Below are 15090 nucleotides of genomic sequence, written 5' to 3'. Positions count from 1 at the left end.
TCTATGGGCCTGTGTCTCCAGTTGGCTCAGTCTCTCCTGTTGCTGCCTCTGTCTTTCTTCATCTATTCCAGTCCTTGTCTTTCTCCCTGTTTCTGTTTTAGAACCTTCTGCATATTGGTATCTAGAACAGTAGTTCTCCACCTTCTTAATGCCGATACCCTTTAATGCAGTTCCTCATGTTGTGCCCCCCCACCCCACCCCCTAACCCCCGCCAAATCATAAAATGATTTTCGTTGCTACTTCATAACTGTAATTTTGCTACTGTTGTGGGTCATAATGTAAATATCTGGCATGTAGGATATCTGATATACCATCACCAAAAGGGTCTCAGCCCACAGGTTGAGGACCACTGGGCTAGGCCATTGTAGAGTTGGTGTCTGTGGTTACTGCTTTCATTGACATCTCTGTACTGGAGTCTTTGTTTGACCTGGACATCCTATAGCTTTCCCAGCAGTCAGTTCATCACTTAACAAACATTCCTAAAACCAGGCAGAGTATATAAGTAGAATCTATAAGCATATAGAATGCCTACATGCTAAGCATTTATGTGTGCTACCAGTCAGCTAACCGAGCCAGACCTTTTCTTACCCAACGAAGTAGCTGAGACTATCTTCCAGGTCAGTCCTCAACTCTTACCTGGAGCTAGGCAGAGGGACCCAGAGGCTTATAGCTGCAAACTCTGAGAAGCCTATGGCTCCTGTTGTCAAAGCCCAAATACTCTCCTCTCCCTGTTGGCTAAGGGGCTACTGCTCTCTCTAACCAGTGGCCCCAGCAGGTGGCACCAGCAGCAGGTGACAAGTGAACAGCTTCTCTCCTGAATGGGAGCTTCAGCTACTGTGACAACTCCCATGTCACAGCTCTCAGCAGCGAGTGTGACAAGTCTAGGATGGCCCTCGCAGCTTGATGGCTCTGTGTGTGTGTGTGTGTGAGAGAGAGAGAGAGAGAGAGAGAGAGAGAGAGAGAAAAGAAGAAGAAGAAGAAGAAGAAGAAGAAGAAGAAGAAGAAGAAGAAGAAGAAGGAGGAGGAGGAGAAGGAGGAGGAGGAAGAGGAGGAAGAAGAAGAAAGAAAGAAAGAAAGAAAGAAAGAAAGAAAGAAAGAAAGAAAGAAAGAAAGAAAGAAAGAAAGAAAGAAAGAAAGAAAGAAAGAAAGAAAGAAAGAAAGAAAGAAAGAAAGACCTTTTAGGCCTGATAATGCAATATTAAAGAGTGCCACAGAGACGGACATCCCTACTCACTGGAAAGCGAACCTCAGTCTGCTTATATAGAGAGAATGAGAGAACAAGGCCTTTTGCACCAATCCCAGCAGGGCAGCCCTTCCACAAAAGGCCCATTTTGTGCAGAATTACAGGCTTCCTGAGGAACCGCCAGGGAAGTGCTCCTGTTCCGCCAGCCTGGGTGGAATTGTCCCAAGGTCATCAGAGTTCACCAAGCTTGTCAGGCTCTCCGAGTTCGTCCTCAAGGCTAGTGGGGGTTGTCCGGAGTGCTCGTGACCGGAGCAAGCCTTCAGCTTAGGTCCACGGCAGCTGCTTGGGAGTTTGCACTGTGGGTGGGCCCAGTGGGCAAAACAGCTGGCTGCCATGAGGGTCCAGATGACAAACCAAAATTTGTTTCCTTCAAAGTTTCCCCTTTGGAAACTAATGAGTCTGTGAGACTTAGAGAGTGTGGGTGAGAGGTTATAGGTAGGGGCACAGGGACCCCAAACAGCTGTTCCGGAAGCATCTCCCCAGCTCAGCTGCTCTCTTTCTTTGCATATGAGGTCTTGCTTTCTAGCCCAGGTAGGTTTCAGATTTGCTGCAATCCTCCTGCCTCCACCTCCCAAGTGCTGAGATTATAGGCTTAAACCGTGACACCCAACTCATGCCCAGAAAGCATGTTTATAATAAGGACTTAGGGAAGGCTCAACGCAGAGATGACCATTCTAACAGCCTTTACCAGCATTTATGCCAAGTGTAATCCCTGTTCTCAGAAGACTGAGGCAGGAGGACTGCTGTCTACAGAATGAATTGCAGGCCAGTCTAGGGTGTAGTATGGGACCCGTCTCAAAGGAAACACAAAATAGTTAAAAACAAAAAAAGAAAAGTCTTTTAGGGCCAGAGAGGTGGCTCAGCAGTCAAGACAGCTTGATATTCTTGCAGAAAACTTGGATTGATTGCCTGCACCAGCCTGACAATTCACAACCCTCCAGTAATTCCAGTTCAGGGGATCTAATGTCTTTTTCTGACTTCAAAGTATGCCAGGCATACACACAGTGCACAGATATACATGCAAGCAAAATATTCATACACATAAAATTAACTAAGCAAAAGATGAAATAAATCTAATCAGCATAGCCAAAGAGAGTTTGGCCCCTGCCCTTCACAAGCGCCTAATGATGGCCCCTTAACAGTTACAAAGACCTTGCAGTCCTCATCTATGGTCCAGGGAGGAGGTGGTGTAATGGGACATGAATGATCAGGAGACAGGAAATGGAGCCTAAGGCGGGGCCTAGTAACCAATGCCTAGAATGTGGGCTGGTCACAGCCAGCTCAGGCAACCTTGAGCCAAGATTATGACATAAACCTGGGAACCCAGAGAAGCACTGAGGGATCTCTAGGACAGTGGATCTCAACCTGTGGGTCGCAACTGCTTTAGAGTTGCATATCAGATATCCTAAAAATCAGGTGTTTATATTACAATTCACAACAGTAACAAAATTACAGATATGAGGTAGCAATGACGATACTTTTATGGTTGGGGGTGGGGTGGGGTGGGAGGGGTCAGCACATACAGATTGGCTCTACCCCAGGGCCCTGAAGCAGTCCAGAGCCCCTGGAGTGCTACCTGCATATCTAAGCATTCAACAGGTGCTCATTGCCAGCACTGGTGTTAGTAGAGCACAAAACCCATTCCAGGCACAATACAACCTGTAGAACATCAAACACACATGCTTGCACATGTGGCCTCCTGGATGGAAGGAACAGAGGAAGAGGTTCAGTGTATAAAAGGAGGTATGCAGGCCTGATTTCTAAGGAGATGCATGAAAGGTGTGCTTTGAACCACCAGGCCCTGGTGGAAGGGAGGAGGGTCTCAATGGTAAGTGCTTAGCATACACAAGGCCCCTGTAGCAAACAATCAGTGTCCTGGCCTGCTCTAGTCATGTGCTCAGGGCAGGCACTGGGTTATTTACTGAAGTCCACAATAGCCTAGGCTACCGAGCAAGACCCCGTCTTTACCCTTGTCTAGTTTCATCACATTTTCTTTATTTTGTGTGCATGGTTACACACCCTTCACAGCATGCTTTCGGAGCTCAGAGAACAACTTGGAGAGTCAGTGCTTTCCTTTCACAGTGTGGGTCCCAAAGGTTGAACTCAGGTTGCTGGATTTGATGCCAGGTACCTTTGAGCCTTTACCAATGGAGCCATCTCACCCTCCCAAGACCCTGCCTGCCTTAAGCAAGGGCTGATGAGATGGCTAAGTGGGTTAAAGGTACTTGCTGCCTAAGCCTGAGTTCTGTCCCTGGTGGATGGGGAGAAAACCCAATAAAGCCATCCTCATACCTATACCTAAACATACACACACACAAACATCACCGCTGCTGCTGCTGCTGGCGTCATTGTGAACATAATGAAAAAATATGAAATAAGATTTAAGCAGTGCCCAATTGTGAAAATAAAAACAGAATATTGAATACAGACCCGAGGAACTTGGAGAACCGAAGTGGGAAGATTTGTAGCCTCAGGCCAGTTCAAAGGAGCCTGGATGAGTGTGGTCGCTCACACTCATAACTAGGACTGTGCAGCTAGAGGGTCAGTCTTGAGTTCAAGGTCACCCTGGGCTACATAGCCAGCCCCAATTTTGAAGACAAATAGATAAAAACATAAAGACAAACTATAAAGATAAAAAGACACAAAGTTCATTGTTAGTATTTTGCTTTGTCGGTTCTATCACTTTCCTTGCCATAATTTTAGAGCAAGATATAGACGAGAATATTATTCATCAGTTCTCTGCATAGCTCCCTGAGAATGAGGACATCTTCCCATATGATTTCACTATCACTCCTCTCAGAGACTCCCTGATAATTGTGTCTATCCAGATTCAAAGCGGCACACCTGTCTGTAACAGGTCCGCAGAGCTTAGTAAGCCCCCAGACCCTAACACATCTGACCCCATGATGGAAGTGCCACTCGGGCTGAAAAACTCAGTGTGCAGACAGCATCATCTGCCAAAAAAAAGAAAGAAAGAAAAAGAAGACAAATTAAAGACCTGATCCAGCAAAGGCGATCATTCTGGTAAAATCTCTAAAGGATTAACCTTGCTTTTTGGCTTCTGTAGTTCCCCTTTTGGCCAACTGTACTTGTTAACTGAAGTACATCAACTCAGAACACGGGTTTTGTGCTTAAAGGCTTACCCTAAGAAAAACTCAGTGCTACCCTGGGATCCCAAACACCTAATGCAGTGTCCAGCCAGTTAATAAGTAATTTCTATTGGCTTACGCTCATGTTTTCTGATGAATACCCCACATTTCTAGAGGTCTCCATGGAGATCCCAAGAGACCAGACTCTAGGACGATGGGGTGCCACGGACTGATCCAGCCAGGGGAGTCACGATCGAGGGAAAACCAGGGCTTTGGTATTCAAGAAGGCACAGGTGCGGCAAGGTAATGACAGACAGACATACCGAAGAGCGGTTTGAATCTGCTGCAACTTTACTTTTTAGTCAGGCATATTTATAGTATATTGAGGAACAGATCGAGGTTAGCACACCTCCAGAAACACTCAAACCAATTGCTAAACAAGGTACATTTTCCTCTTAATTAGAACAGTAAGTAGACATGACACAAAGCCCACGGGAACTCTTGCTCTATGAACCATGATCAAAAGCAGTCTTAGGTCATAAACCTTAGACACATGGTGCTCGAATCTAACTTGTGGTTTAATAATCAATAGGAGAACCTGGGCCTTCAGACCAATTTGTATGCCATAAGCCTTCTTCTGCCATCAAAAGTCAAAATGCTTTAAGAATGAGCACATATTCATTACAAGAGCCCTCTGTACTGCCCTGGACAGCAAACACCAAGGTCAAGTTAATCTATGTCTATAATCTAAAGAATATTATAGGACCTTCTAACCTTCAATGCTTTTATCCATCTATTACCTTCTTATCATAAGTACCTGTATAAAGCAATAGCTTATCAGTAGTCCTATACATTTTCATACTGTATTCTTCCTGCTACAAACTATTCATAATATTCCCTAATGTCTCTGTTCTTTGTGTATTCCCTTTGCTAAGGCTAGTGATAAAGACAGACCCTGTTGAAAAGCATTCTAAGACTTTCTTTCACTAAGGTTCAACATGAGTTCATTGAGTTTAGGACTGGAAGCAGTAATTGCCACGTCCTCTTTTCTTTCCACCAGAATACCAAGTTCTCCTTTATCAATTAACCAGCTTGTAGGCTGGGATCATGCTGGATAAAGAATTAAGAATGGGAAGAAGAAAGACACAGTGCAGAACCCATAACCCAGGAAGCATAGTATCCTTGGAGAACATCGAGGCCCTTTCTAAGGCCAGAGGTAGGTGCACTGCCAGGGACCTCCCGGGAGCCCAGCCCTGAGGGGCATTTTTCTCCCGTCTGCCTTAATGATGTACTGTCATGTCACACAGACGACACTGGAGTTGGTGTGGCAATGGGGGTCTTGGAGCCCCTTAGATCAGGGAAGAGTGTGGCTGTCATGGAGCTCCTACAAGGAGCACAACCTGAGATGTTCCAGGTATCCAAGACTCCCTTGACCAATCGCTGCTTAATGCTTTGGAGAAGTCTGACACCTCCATCCCAAAAGAAACAAATTATAAAGTCGTCTATCAAGGTAAGTCTGTTCAAAGAGCCTTCTCTTTGGACTCAGAAGTTCTTGAACACAGCTACTGATCCAGGGTCCAAGATCCATGAGATGTCACCTGATTCCCCCTTGCTTATTCAGGTGTGTGAATGTGTGGTGGCCACCCCTAGCTGTCATTTTATGGTTGGGGGGGTCACCACATCATGAGGAACTGTATTAAAGGGTCACGGTTGAGAACCGCTGCATCTGAGGTTTCCTGGGACTATATTCTTACAATATGTAAATGATCTCCTATCCACTAAGCCTAAAATAAATTGTGAACGGCCCTCTGAGGGACTGCTGTAAGAGTTGCAGGCTTTGGGCTACATGATGTTGGCTAAGGAGGCCCAGCTTCGTAATCAGAGGCTACCTATCTTGGCTACTGACTGAGTGGAGGCAAAAGGCCTCGGAGTGGGATCACTGCCATTCTTCAGACCCCATCGTCAAAGACTGAGAGACAGGCTTGAGAGTTCCTAGATGTGGTATGGTTGCCTCCGGATAGCAGAATTTTTAGAAATAGCAAGGCCACTCACTATACACCAGCACGAGGGGTCTGACAAAGCGGAGCACTGAGGCCCTAATATGGCCTGTGACTAAACAACAGGCATTTGAGGTTTTCAAGACAGGGTTTTTCTGTATAGTCCTGGCTGTCCTGAAACTCACTCTGTAGACCAGGCTGGACTTGAACTCAGAAATCTACCTGCCTCTGCCTCCCAAGTGCTGGGATTACAGGTGTGCGCCACCACTGCCCTGCAGCATTTGAGATTTTAAAAACAGCTCTGACTTCTGTTCTGGTCCTAACACTTCCAGATATTTCAAAACCTTTTTCTCTGTTTGTCCAGGAAACAAGAGACATTACAAAGAGGGCTTTAACCCAAAATTCAGGGCTGTAGAAACACCCTGTGATATACCTGTTCAAACAACTTGACCCTGTAGCCACAGATGGCTCAGACCACGCTAAGTTGTACCTGGAGCGGATGGTCCGGCACGGGCTGTCTCAGTCAGATGCCAAGGTCTGTGCTCAAGTAAATAAAAGACAGAGGGTCCGCTGGGCAGTGGTGGTGCACGCCTTTAATCCCAGCCTTGGGAAGCAGAGGCAGGCGGATTTCTGAGTTCGAGGCCAGCCTGGTCTACAGAGTGAGTTCCAGAACAGTCAGGGCTACACAGAGAAACCCTGTCTCGAAAAAAAAACAAAAACCAAACCAAACCAAAACAGAGAGTTCTTTCCCAGGAAGGGGTCCAAATGAGAGACCAACACCTTGGCAAATACTGGGAAACTTGAGTTTACTGAGATCTGGCCTGCAAGGGAAGTTTTCTTTTCCTTTTCTTTTTCTTTTTTTAATTGAATATATTCTTCATTTACATTTCAAATGTTATACCCTTTCCTGGTTCTCTCCCTCCCAGAAAACCCCTAATTCATCCTCCCTCCCCCTATCTCCAAGAAGATGCTCCTCCGCCCCACCCACTCCTACCTACCCTCCCCCTCGATTTCCCTATGCTGGAGCATCTATCAAGCCGTCATAGGACCAAGGACCTCTCCTCCCACTGATGCCATGTGTACCCCTTGGTTGATGGCTGTCCATCAGTCCCTGGGAGCCCAGGGGGATTTGGTTGGCCGATATTGTCATTCTCAGGGAAGTTTTCATAGATTTTATAGTTGTTGGATTTTATAGATAACTTTTCCAGTGTAGAAATGCTCCCCACCTAGACTGAATCTGCTCAAATAGCAGCTCAAAAGCCCCTCCAGAAACTGGTGCCCCGATTTGACCCCTACCTAGCAACGGAATCCAGCAATAGTCCAGCATTCATAGCCAAAACATCTCAACTAGTAATAAAATCTTTGGGGATAGGTTAGAAACTTCACTGTGCATATAGAGTTCTGAGCACGTAGAAAAATAATTAACAAGACATCAAAAGAAACTGCCACAAAACTGTCATTAGAGTCCAGTGAAGGGTGGATAGGCTTCCTTCCTTCTCTTTGCCTGGGCCTGCTGCACCCCTATGGGGTTACATTTGAGGGACCTCCCCCACTCCTTCTCCAGCTCGGAGACCAGCAGCTGGAAAAACTCTAGAAGCATTCCTTTCTCAAATCACTACAGGCTTTCCCCATAAAGGCTACCATCGGACTCTCTGCGAGACCCAGTAGACTTGTGAGTGTTTAAGTCCAGTGGTACAGTCGGAGACAAGCAGGGAGCTAAGGGGTGCTGAAACCAACGTGAAATGGACCTGCATGGTGATTACAGCTTGGAAGGTAGCTGGCATTATACCACGCGTCCACTACACCCAGGTCAAGAGAGCAGAAGCCTCCAGCGAAGACACCAAATGATGGTCTCCACACTGTGGACCCACTAAGGCTTCAGCAGGCCCCAGGCTCTTCCACCCTCTGCCCCTCTGCCTCCTCCTGAGTCCTATGTTTGGTATGGATACAGGAACAGGGTCTAATGGCCACGGCTCTCAGGCCTGGACCTGGAAACTGAGGAAGACAGGGAAGGTATAGCAGGTTAGCGTGACTGCAGACAGCAGCCCAGATTCCTCTCAACCTCCCCTCACTGATGCTCACTTTAAATGTCTGGTTGTATTGAAGACAGGAAAGATGTGGGCGTTTATCTTTTCAGATAAGAGTAAAGAGTTTACAATTCTACGCACGCCCCAGGGCTTGCTCCCTTGTTACCAAGGATAAGGAAGTTTCCATTGCAGAAATTGGGATTGTCAAATGGAGGTTTCTAGAACACACACAGATAAATACAGAGACAGAAAGCCCCCTCCCAAGAAATACACAATAGATATATGTAATCCAATGGCCATAATATTAAAAAATCTGGAAATTCAGTAAGAAAGATTCTGGCCTTTAGGAAAATAGGGGAAACCTGGGGAATTAGACTTTATGCCATAGAAAGGGAGCCTGGGGCTAGAGTTATAGTCTCAGCCAGATATCAGCAAGGATTGCTTAGATCCCTGGCTGCCATACTGTATGGGGATCGGAGCTAGCCAGATCATCAGTCCATTGATTAACAAAACTCACTCTGACCAGGGGTGGGGAGCAGTCCAAATTAATGTTAGAGGACTTACAAAGAACTGAAACTTTAACCTAACACGTCCTCTTATTTGATGCCTGATAGTCTGTTATAGGTTAATTCATATGGATAATAGCAATATTTCTGGGCCCCTAAGACTACCTGATACTGCATGTACTAATGGTTTGACTAAATGTGCCTCTTCCGGTGGTTTCCAGACTGAGTCGACAGGTTGATTTGGACCTAGAGGCATTAAAGGTTTCAGTTTCTGAATTAGAACAAGTTAGATTCCCTTGCAGAAATGGTCCTTCAAGATTGGAGAAGCTTAGATGTCTCCTGAGATAAAGAAAATTATGTCTGGCTTTGGGAGAAACCTGCTGTTTCTATGCTAATTGATTGGGAGTAATTAGAGAAAATCTTGCCTCGGTTAGGGAAAACTTCAAAAGAGAAAAAACAAAGACAAATCAAAGAATTGATACCAGTCTCTATTCTCTGGTCCCCCTGGCTAATTACTTGGCTATCAGCACAGTCTGGGCCTTTCGTTCTCATTCTGATCAGAACAGCGGGGCTCTGCATCTTGAACTATAAGGCTGGTTATATATCAGATCAATAAAACAAACAGTCCTTAGGACCAACCACATCTCTTTAGAGCAGGAGGAGTCAATGATTTGGCTTATTCACTAAGACCATCAAGGAATGTAACAGGACCCCCAAAACTTAGCATAATGGACTCCATGACAGAAGTACCATCCAGGCCATAAAATCCAGTCCACGGTTCTGGGAAAGCCTCTAAATGACTAGCCTTCCCTTTTTTTGGCTTCTATAGTTCCATCTCTGGCTAACTGTTCCTGTTAAATAAAATATGTCAACCCAGGATATAGATTTTGTGCTTAAAATCTCGCTCTGAGAAGGCTCTGGGAGACAACTGGGATCCTAGACACTCAATGCAGCCAGCCAGCTAATGAAGACTTTCTATTGGCTTACCTTCTTCTGAGAGGCCTTCTCCGGTGGTTAGCCCACGTGTCCTAGCGTCTCCTCGGTGCTCTGGATACAGAGGTGTGTGCTACATTTGAAAAGCACCCTTCCGCTTTCTCCCAGGCTTTTGGTCTGGTGATGGGTACTTTAAATCAACTAGAACAAGTTAAAAAATTAACAGCTGAACGACGTGGCTGGGGAGCACTTCTGCATCAGGAAACATCTGGACTAAATCCCAACATACTAAAAAAAAAAAAAAAAAAAAAAAAAAAAAAATCAGTCTTGCAGCAGAGCATGGCCAGCAGGGGAGAGGCACGAGCCTGGCACCTCTGGATGCAGATGATGGAGGCCAGTGTGTGTAGGGCCGGGAGCAAGTGAGGATGGTTAAGGAGTCATAGCATCCACAGGATAACGGAGGAGCTGGATGAGGGCGGGAACAAAACTCACCCAGATGTTCTCATTGAGTGACTTGAGTGGTCCAAGCCCCAATCAGGGGGTAAAGGACCTTTGCTCCTGTGTCCAGAGGCTGGAATGATCCCCCAGACCCTTGTTCTCCAGTGCATAGCTTCCATCCCAGGCACACTGCGTCCCCAGGAGGCATCAGAATAGGCAGTGAGACCCTGTGCTTTGTCTGATAGTCCTTTCCTCTTCGGTGTGTCTTCTCCGTCTTACTCTCTTGGCTGTGGCTGAATGCAGTCCTGTGGAATACTTCCTGGAGCCAAGGAAGCCTGTTGTCCTTGCCCTTCTTTCCCAGACCCTGGTAGCCACCCTCCCCATGTCAAGCCCTGCCCCCTTCTCAGAAAAATTATATTTATGCTTTGTGTTGTATTATTGTTTTAGAACGGTCTTGCTTTGTAGTCCAGGTTGGCCCAGATGACTTTGATCTCCTGAACTTCTTCCCTTTAACCCCTAAGTCAATGGCTCTCAACCCATGGGGAGGAACACCTTTAGGGGTCAAAGACCCTTTCACAGAGGTCACTCAAGACACAAAACACAGGTATTTACTTTATGATTCATAAGAGTAGCAAAATTATAGTTAGGAAGTAGCAGCAAAAATAATGTTACGGTTGGGGGGTCACCACAACGTGAAGAATTGTATTAAAAGGTCAATTACATGCCTGCTGCCTCTGAGATACAGGCTCATTCATTGAGTGGTCCTACTTAGCCTGGAATGTGCTATGTAGACCAGGCTAGCCTGAGCACTACTGTGCACTTTCTCCTGAATGCTAGGATTACAGGTTTTAAAGCACCATGCCAGGCTGCTTCATGTTTTTCTCTTAATATCTTATTATGCATTTTTGTGTGTCTGTGTATGTATATCTGTGCACCGCATATGTTTTTAGTGCCCATGGAAGCCAGGAAAGTTGTTGGATCCCTGGAAGTGAGCTACAGACCGTTGTGAACCGCCATTTGGGTCCTGGGAATGGAGCCCAGGTTCTCTGGAAGAGGACCCAGTTCTCTTAACCACCGAGCCATCTCTCCACCACCACTACTACCACCCCCCTTTAATTTTTTTCTTTTTTTTATGAAATCTGCATTTTGACGAAGACCAGGTCAGACGAAGCCCCAGTGGCTGCTAGGTAAAGGCTGTACAAATGGAAGATGATCTTATTGAGACCCTGGACTGGTTCAGGAGACAATCAATAATGGCTAGAGGTGCACTAGAGATGCCTGTGGCAGACAGAGGACAAAATTAGGGTCGGGATTCAGATGATTGGCTGAATGGATACGTCCTGGGGAAGGGAGGGACTCAAGAGAACTGCCCGAGTGTGGTTCAAGCCATTGCAGTTTGCTAGGTGAGAATCAAAACTTCTGTAGGTTTCCACCTTGAAGCCAGGGACCTGACGGGCTATGATGGGCTCTGTCTCACTCTGGGCCGGATACCACCTCAATAGCACTGGCTGTGGGAAGTTCTGCCTGCCCTTGTCAGCTCTGCATGCCTTCAGGACATCTCACAAACGTCGTCCCATCAACTGGAGATGGCTACTACTTATGTTGGGCTGAATCCATCAGAAAGAAGCAGAGGCCAATGACACCTCTGATACTTGAATCCTGTGACACCTGAACCTGTGAACTTTTGACAGCTATGATACCTGTGACAGCTATGACACCTGTAATGACACCTGTGATGAGAGCTCTGACACCTGTGACAGCTGTAACAGCTGTGACACCTCTGATACCTGAGACATCTGCGACAGCTACAGGCTCACAGGCCAGCTTAGGGACCACAAAGGAGCTACTAATATCTGTAAATGGCAGTCCTTCAGGGCCAGAAGATACAAGTAGAACTAGGGCCCCTGAAACCCTCTCTGTCTCCCTTCAGGCCACAACATGCAGCACCCTTGTCGGGGAGCTGCTTACAGAGCACCGTTTCCCACTTAGCAGGTAGCTTTGTCCAAAGTTTCCTAAGTCCCTTCTCTTTCTGGGACTCAAGCTTTTATTATTTCCCTCCCAAAGTAGGCTTTCTCTATGTAGCCCTGACTGTCCTGGAACTCACTCTATAGACCAAGTTGGCTTCAAACTCACAGAGATATGCCTGCCAATGTCTCCTGAGTGTTGAGATTAAAGGTGTGTCCACCACTGTCTACATGCCTGAGCCTCATGCTTTTTGATGGTGGCGAATTTAGATGAGGGAACTTGAAGGAGTCAGAACATGGCATAGGACTGGGCTAACCACTCTCTCCAGTCCCCAAGCAACCCATCACCCCCAGGAAACCCATGACCAGGGCTGCTAAGGTAGAAGGATTGACCACCCCTTATATTCTATCTAGTACCTTTCTGTAAAATACTAATCTAGCATGTGTCAGCTGTGAAACCCAATAGGACAATAAAAATAATTTCTAAACTGTTTCCTTTATGTCCTATCTAAATACATTCACTTAGTGTGTTCACTAATTTTATGTGAACTTGACATGAGCTATCATCACCTGAGAGGAGAGAATATCAGTTGAGAAAATGCCTCCATAAGATCTACAACATTTTTGTTCTTTTCTTTTTTTTAAAGATTTATTTTATGAACACAAGTGCTCTGTTTTCATACATACCAGAAGAGTGAATCAGATTCCATTACAGATGCTTTCGAGCACCATGTGGGTGCTGGGAATTGAACTCGGGACCTCTGGAAGACTAGCCAATGCTCTTAACCTCTGAGCCATCTCTCCAGCCCTAGGATATTTTCTTAATTAGTGGTTGATGTGGGAGGCCCCAGACCATTGTGTGTGGTGACAGCCCTGAGCAGGTAGCCCTGGATGATGCAAGGAGGAGGCTGAACAAGTGACACGCAGCAGGCCAGTAAGCAGCACACCCCTCCGTGGCTCCTGTCTCCAAGTTCCTGCCCTGAGTTCCTACCCTGACTTCCTTTGATTTTATTCTGGTGATGCCTTCCCCCATCACCACAGTATAAATGTCATCACAAAGATCCACTATGCCCTCACAGTCCTGGCTTCCACCATGGCAAGAATGTACTGTCCTGTTACAATGCTGAACTGTAACTTTATAGTGCTCCTGCATGCTAATCCAGTACTCCATTGTGGCAATGGATGCACTGTGATGTCACAGTGCATACTTATATCACCACAATTTGAATTATATTACAGGGTTCAGTGCTAACATCATAATGCCCCATTCTGACATCAAAATTCCCCATTGCATCACTGTAAACCTCTTTTATTTATTTATTGTTATATGTAAGTACACTGTAGCTGTCTTCAGACACACCAGAAGAGAGCATCTGATCTCATTACAGATGGTTGTGAGCCACCATGTGGTTGCTGGGATTTGAACTCAGGACCTTCGGAAGAGCAGTCAGTGCTCTTAACCTCTGAGCCATCTCTCCAGCCCCCACTGTAAACTTCTAAAATGACATCGAAGTACCCCTTTGTGTCATGGCAGTCCCCAGTTGTAAATAGCCATGCTTCAATGTGTGTGACATCACAAAGGACAATGTTGATAATCTCATGCTGTTGCCATATCACAATGCTTCAGTGTGTCATATTGTTTTGTGACATCACATCACCCATTAGTGAGATTAGAACATGAGCTATGACATCACAGCACTCCACTTTTATGTCAAATGCTCCATTATTACATCACAATGCACTGCTGGATCATCACAATGCTCCATTGTTACATCACAATGCACTGCTGGGTCATCACAATGCTCCATTGTTACATCACAATGCACTGCTGGGTCATCACAATGCTCCATTGTTATATCACAATGCATCGTTGGGTCATCACAATGCTCCATTGTTACATCACAATGCACTGCTGGGTCATCACAATGCTCCATTGTTACATCACAATGCACTGCTGGGTCATCACAATGTTCCATTGTTACATCATAATGCACCACTGGGTCATCACAATGCTCCATTGTTACATCACAGTACTCCATTGCTACATCACAATACACCACTGTTACATTACAAAGCTCCATTGTTGCATCACAACATTCCATTGTTACATCACAATGTACCATTGGGTCATCACAATGCTCCATTGTTACATCACAAAGCTACACTGTTATATCACAGTGCTCCATTGGGTCATCACAATGCACCATTGTCACATCACAATGCTCCACTGTTACATCACAATGCACCACCCAGGTTATCACCTGTGTACATTTTGACTTCACAATACTTCATTATGCCAAAACAATGTGGCATAATAAGGGACATTGTTTGGTGACATAATACAATTGTGACATTACAATTCTCTGTGGTGACACCAGTGTGACATCACAAGCCCCACTATGTGCTCACGATGCCTCATTGTTGTAACAGAATGCTCAATCCTGATATTCCTCTTTCCATTGTGATATCACAATTCTCTGTTGTGACATCCCAGTGCCGATTGTGACATGACGGTGATCAGTTCTGACTTAGATGAGTGGCTGTCTTAGTCAGGGTTACTATCATTGTGATGAAACACCAGGACCCAAAGCAACTTAGGGAGGAAAAGTTCATTTGGCTCATGCTTCTATATCACAATCTATCATAAAAGGAAGTCAGGACAGGAACGCAGACGGGGCAGGAGCCTGGGAGCAGGAGCTGATACAGAAGCCATGGAGGGGAGCTGCTTCCTGGCTTGCACACCCTGGCTTGCTCAGCCTGCTTCCTTATAGCTCCCAGGATCCATCGGCAATGGCCCCATCAGTCACAAACTAAGAAAATGTCCTACAGATAGATCTTAGGGAGGCATTTTCTCCACTGAGGCTCCCTCCTCTCCAGTGACTTTAGCTTGTGT

This window comes from Apodemus sylvaticus, chromosome 22 (genome assembly GCF_947179515.1).
Source record: "Apodemus sylvaticus chromosome 22, mApoSyl1.1, whole genome shotgun sequence".
Taxonomy (NCBI): Eukaryota; Metazoa; Chordata; class Mammalia; order Rodentia; family Muridae; genus Apodemus; species Apodemus sylvaticus.
This window is presented reverse-complemented; position numbering follows the sequence as displayed.